This window comes from Bombina bombina, chromosome 9 (assembly GCF_027579735.1).
Source record: "Bombina bombina isolate aBomBom1 chromosome 9, aBomBom1.pri, whole genome shotgun sequence".
In the NCBI taxonomy this organism is placed as follows: Eukaryota; Metazoa; Chordata; class Amphibia; order Anura; family Bombinatoridae; genus Bombina; species Bombina bombina.
Genome location: NC_069507.1, coordinates 18,394,725 through 18,401,582, shown reverse-complemented (window position 1 = coordinate 18,401,582; position 6,858 = coordinate 18,394,725).

The following is a 6,858-nucleotide window of genomic DNA, read 5'->3' as shown; positions in this document are numbered from 1 at the left end:
ATCATCTGATCTCACCCCTCCCCTTTTTTGATCAGTACCATCATAGGTGAGATTGGAAACGCCCAAACGGAAGCTTGTCTCGGATTGGATATCTGGGATATCTTATTGGATTGGCCCTGGGAAATTTATTTTTTAACAGCCAAAAGGCCTTCTGGCTGTAATTCTCACATCACAACACCGGGGGGGCAGCATGACAACAACACAGCAATACATTTTAATCATTTCTAACATTTAAACATATTTCTTTAAAATGTGTAATAAATGCCATAATTTCCTTACATTAATAAGTTATATGTTCATTTGTACTGGGCTAGGTCACAATATTTATTCTGATTATTTTAATATAAAATATAGTATGTTTTTAACATTATATTATATCAAAGCAATTTTACTGCTAATTATTCCAAAATGAATAGTATTTAAAAATCCTGATATATATATTCATACACATTCAGTGTGCTTCTTCCTGAATATATAAATTGATGTCCATGACCAATTGTTGTCTGCAACACAAAGAAATAATTGTTAGAAATGTTAAACATTCATATATCTATATTTGCAATGTTTATCAATCTCAGAAAATATTTTACTAATATGAACGCTATTTGTCCCTGCTTCTTAGGTCCACAAATATCTATATTCATATGCTTAAAAACACAGAGGCTAATACATTTTATGCTTTTTGTCTGAAGTATATTTTACTGGAACCTAAGTGCAAGTTATTTTAAACAGTGAAATTTGAAATTATAATGCAAGCCATGTGCTTTGGCTGTGTGTTACCTTCCCCCAGCCATATGTCTGCATTACGTATATTCAAGTGTCAGAGATTCAGTGAGCCATTGTGTTGTTATCACATGTGTCTGTTAGTATCTGTTTCTTTTCAAGTCACAAAGATTTGGGTGAGAGATTTCAGAGGACTTCTGAGCAATATCCTCCCCCACAGTACAGACCATTGACTCTACCAACCACATGTTTCCTGTAACTTAAGTACTATGCTTATCTTTGTTTGAAAAGATAATTTAGTTGTAAAAGAAATCCAGCTATTTCTCTGATATTGTGTCCATATATATCCTGGCATGGGCTTATCTATCTTAATCTGGTTCTCCTATGTCTTGTTTATCAGGAAGGGGAATCATTACGCTTGATCCAAGATTTATAACATGCACAGTAAACATGGTCATTTTGAAGCAATTTGCCTTTCCTTTTGAAATAGCTCAAATGTTATCTTATGTCTGATCTAAGACCAGGAATATATAGCTATATAGATTGACCCTCTCTCTGATCACCAAATGTCTTAGGGCCATGAGAAAAATTCAATCACCATCTGATGGGGACTTTAGCTTCACACCCCAGCAAGAAATTGTTCCTTTTTAAATGATCTCTCCAAAGACAACCCTGAAAGCAATTTCTTTTTAAGTGACTTTGTGACCCATCCTGTGCCATTTGCAGTTTTTAGAAACTAAATGAATTATTTGATGTACACAGCCACAGATCTATTGAATAATAATAAGTATACCTGTGTATATCATCTAATAATATTTCAAATACCTTGACAATGCGCCTGTTTCGATATATAAAATAAAATTTAAAGTGATAAATAATACAATAGTAAGTGCTAAAAATGCACAAATGTATATATATATTCCTGAAATCTATAAAGTGATCAACCTGAGATGCTAATATAACTCTAGTAGTAATTATATATTCCAGGATATGCAAAATAAGATGTAAGTGCAAAATTCATACAGCTATGACTATTGACTATTCATTTATAGCCATTAGCTGTAGTATAATTGTTGTAACAGTGCGTTAAAAGTGATTATCTAATGTTCCAACAAACATATAAATGACATAAAATAAAAAGAACATATCAGCTATCTTAATTTCAAAAGTAATCATTATAAACCTTGGAAAAAGACTATTCCTTACAACCAATTCTGTAGAATTCGTAGGAATTGCACAGAACTAGCTATGTATGATGAACAAACTCAGACATTAAAAGATAGATTTTTGGAGAGAAAATATCCCATGGAACTTGTAGAAGAAAGCTATATTAAGGCGAGGAAGAAAGATAGGTCAGAATTTTTCAAGGCCAACACAATCAATATAGAATATAGAGGGGACCATATGAATAAAAACAGAAACGAACATAAGAACATATGGTTCATTACACAATATAACAATAACCATAATGAGATTAAGAGTATACTTCAAAAATATTGGTTTATACTAAAAGGAGATCCTAGACTTAAAGGGACAGTATACACTCATTTCCATATAACTGCATGTAATAGACACTACTATAAAGAATAAGATGCACAGATACTGATATAAAAATCCAGTATAAAACTGTTTAAAAACGTACTTAGAAGCTCTCAGTTTAGCTCTGTTGAAAAGGTAGCTGGAAAGCCCACTGCGAGTGGCAAATAAGACACTCCCCCCCTCCCCCTTCTTTTGCATATGAAAAGACCCTTATCACAAACAGGAGCAAGCTGGAGAAGGTAGCTGACGGTATTCACATAAAACTTTGGGGCTTGGTTAGGAGTCTGAAAATCAGAACAATGTTATTTAAAAATAAGCAAAACTATATACATTTAAAAAAAAAAAAACTTTATGGGCTATATAAATAGATCATCTACAAAACATTTATGCAAAGAAAAAATGAGTGTATAATGTCCCTTTAAAGATCTCATAAAAGAGTCTCCAGTTTACACTTTTAGAAGGGCTCCGACCCTCAAAAATAAATTAGCCCCAAGAAAGGTGGTAATGAGAAAGTGTACAACTAAGAATTCTAATAGATTTCCAAACAAGAATAATTTAGTGCTGGGTAAAAGAGGATTTTTCAAGTGTAATAGAGTAAATTGTGGTTTATGTGCATACGGGAAATAGGGTTAATTTATAGTCATTTTCAACGAAAGAGGATTTTGAGATCACGTCCCATTTCATGTGTGATTCTGCATTCGTGGTGTATTTGCTTGAATGCAAGTGTGGTATACAATATATTGGCAGCACCTCTAGACCCCTGAAAAAGAGATGGGGTGAACATCTTAGAAATCTTAAAAAAAACTTTAGTTAACCATAGTGTCCCCCGACATGGAGCACGATGTCATGAGGGCCAACCCAATATATTTAAGATCTTCCCTATAGAACACATAGTTCCCAAATGGGGTAGAAATAGATTTGATCATTTGAGACAAACGGAAACTTTCTGGATATAGAAAATGAAAACTATCAATCCCCATGGTCTCAATGAGCATATCGTCATGGCAGCTTTCAACTAACATCTCTTTTAACATTATTTATCCCATAGTTATATATACAATTTACACTCCAACATATACCATATATATCACTATTTTGTGAAGAGTAAGGATTATCTATTACACTATTAATATCATTTTGTACCTTTTTTTTTTTTTTAAATAAATGTTTTATTGAAGTTGAAATAAGTATTAACAAACAAGATTCACCTTTAGAACAATATTACATCAAAGAGAGTCTTACATTGTCTGTAATCCAAGTTTGGTGACAAAGCAGTGTTGACATATAATAAGAGAGTTACGTATATTCATATTTTAACATGGTGCATAAGTGCAGGTGAAATGAAATAGAACTTCATTTTATATTATATTATTGGCAAGTGATCTCCACAACACAATGGAAAACGCTTCATGGCATATCTGAGTCAGAGCTTCAGTCTGTGGAGAGTTAGTATGTGTGTTGGCCACTCTTGGGCCGACATATGTAGGGGGGGAGGGGAGATCAGCGGGCAAAAAGCCGCTCAGATAGAAGAGGGGGAAATGGAGGGGCGGAGCCTTCTAATCAATGCGGGGGAGCTTTTAATATAATTAAGTATGGGTTGGTTTCCTCTTCTGTTAAATAGATAAGTTATGCCGAGCCATGCCTTCCCAGTTAGCACAGCCCGGCAGTATCTATAGCTACTGAGAGGTGAGATTATATATTCTAGGGTGGGACGTGGGATGGATAAGACAGCTACTGGACCCTTAAAGTCTGTCTGGAAGGAGAGGGGGAGTCTTAGTGAGACTGGATGGAAGGTAGACTATAAATGGGTTAGTTTAATTCAGAAGGATTACTACTGAGCATTATAGAGATAGCCAAACTTTGCTCTAAGACCTGTAGTCAGGGTAGTACAGGTAGGACTGGTTTGAAATTAGATTAGTGAAAGACATAGGTGCAAGCAAACTATATATACTATATAAGTTCCTACAGTGACAGTGTATGTAGCATTAAGCTATATCATGCATACTTAACTCGGACTTACAGGCTTCTTGTTGGATGTGCCAGTTGGTTATAAACTCAGAAAAAGTTTGCTATATAGGAGAGACCTTTAGGATTGGCATCAAGCTAATATGGTTTTAATTAACAGTAGAGCTAAAGTTGGAGACCCACAAAGCTATAAAGTTATTAGGAAATATGACTCATAACAGAATACCTAGTAGCCAGTAATTAAACAGTGCTAGAACGTCTGTAGGAGTAAGAGACAATTGGGTTATAAAATTATAAAATGAGTGAGAGATACATTTCAGCTATGTACAATCGTAGGTATGACTCCCACTAACTGTATCTGAAGGGTAAATGGGAGTTATGGGTAAAATATATCAGCTAGGCAGTGCTCCTGATTTTAGGTACCAAAAGTAGTAGTATCCTGTATGAGCATAAGTGTATTAACCGGCAAATAAAAAAAAACAACAACATAGAGTAGCGATAAACAGTTAAGAAGACATAGACTTATATGAAAACCAGAGACAATACAAAAGCACTACCAATACCGCAGTACTATGTACGGTGCTTTATCAGCCCCCACCAAGTGTTAGTATATACACCCAGATCAAGGTTATGCACACTAAGTAACAGCAGGAATCTATAAACAGTTTCATATGCATAGAATATATACATTTTGGTTGAAATAGACATCAGTGGGGAATGGTATTTATCTCACAGTATGGTTGTGCTCTAAGGTACTCTTTTAGTATATATACATGAACTAGGTCTATAATCAGGAACTAGCTAACAGAAACAGCGTCCAGACCAAGTACATTTCAGACACACAAATGTCTGTGAAGGCAGTGTGACCATATCGTTGATGCAAGCGTCCCAAACCTTAATCTAGGATATAAAACTGTGTATGTATAGTCCAAAATTATCATAAGCTGATAATAAATTATATTAATTTGGGTCAGACCTCAGAATTCTAAGCTTTCGTCATTGTATAAGGAGTAATCTCTGCTTCCCTGGAGTGACTTTACAGCCCAGAAATATATATGAAATCAGGACTACGTATGTAAAAGTCCTGCCAGTTTGCATAAGTTCACATACCATCGTATCACAGTGTAAGCACATATTTCTGAAACAAATGTGAGATAGGGAAAGTTTAGATAGATCGCAGTTTCCTTTCCAGAATGTCCTGAGAGCAGCCTCCCGGGTCAAAATGGCCTTTCCGTACATCGATGTGATGTATGGCATCCGATCTATGGGCCCCAGATAGAGCTAAGTCCTGAGCAATCAGTGTAGGAAGAGAGCGGTGTAATCCTGAATTACCTTTATGCGGCATTAGATGGGCAGACAATCCGCGGACCCCCAAGTTGAGAGCTGCGGAGCAGATGCAGGGGCAAGTGGCCTCCGGCCAAACCTCACCTCTGTCCCAGGACTTCTCAAGCGGTGAGCGTAGGGTCTCTCCCATCTGCCCGCGATATTTCTCTGCGCCGTCTGTAGCCCTAAGGATGTTAGGTGTAGGCGGTATTTGCCAACTTGAGGAAGGAGGTATAAAGAGCAGGGAGCGCTGTTGTTTCACGATCTGTAGATATTCCGCTGACTCAGACACAGCGGCCCCTGTTTGGACCGTTTCAGCTGGGCATGCCTGTGACAGATTGTTGCCGGGTGAGATTGTGGTTGGACCTCGACTGAGATGCTTTTCTTGCGGTGGCTCAGGAGAGTGTGTTGTAGGCAAAAAGTCAGCCACGTGGGTGTCAGGACTGGGTAGGTGATCAGCGCCATCTTGGTTGCGGAGTTCCACAATGCTGGCTCTTAAGCTGCTAAAATGATAGTTGGCTTTGTCAATCAGTCCTTCCAAAATAGAGATTAGGTATGCGGAAGGTTCCCCCATCCTAAGAGCTTGGTATTCAGGATATAGAAGCTCCTAAAACACTATAGATAATGATGTTAATAATCAGGTCTCAGGAGCTCTGCAGTAACACGTCTTTCCTCTGTGAGAGTTGGCTCCGCCCCCCATTTTGTACCTTTTTTAATTTCACTAATTTTAATAATTTATGATAGCACATAATTGATATTTTCTAGATCAGGTATTGTGAGAGAGATATTTTTAGTCACATTTATGTTTAGTTATATATCTAGTCCTTTATATTGTACAGCATAGGCCACCTAGAGATATATTCTTCTGTATCCATCCCTTTAGAATTTGGGTATATAACCGGAGACAGCTAAGTATAGACATTGAAGTTGTGGTCATTAGATACATTTCTCCCCATTTGACCACATTAGGTTACCACAAATCATGTAGTTTTGAGTGTGCTGTGTAATCTACTTATTTATAGACTAGAAGTTATAGGTATTGTGAGAATCTTATAGCAACTCCATTATATGACACTGTGTGGCGTATGCAACATACGATACCCACTTGTTAAATCTCATGATAGGCACTCAAGACATGACTAATCGAGTAAGTACAATATATTATAAGATAGTACAGTCAGCCTATCACCAGAACAGAGGTACTATATGTGTTTTAGTATCATGACTCATATTTATACTATGATACACTATTTCACACATAATGAGTGATATACAAGATCTTGTGGACAATGACTGGTGACTTTTTTT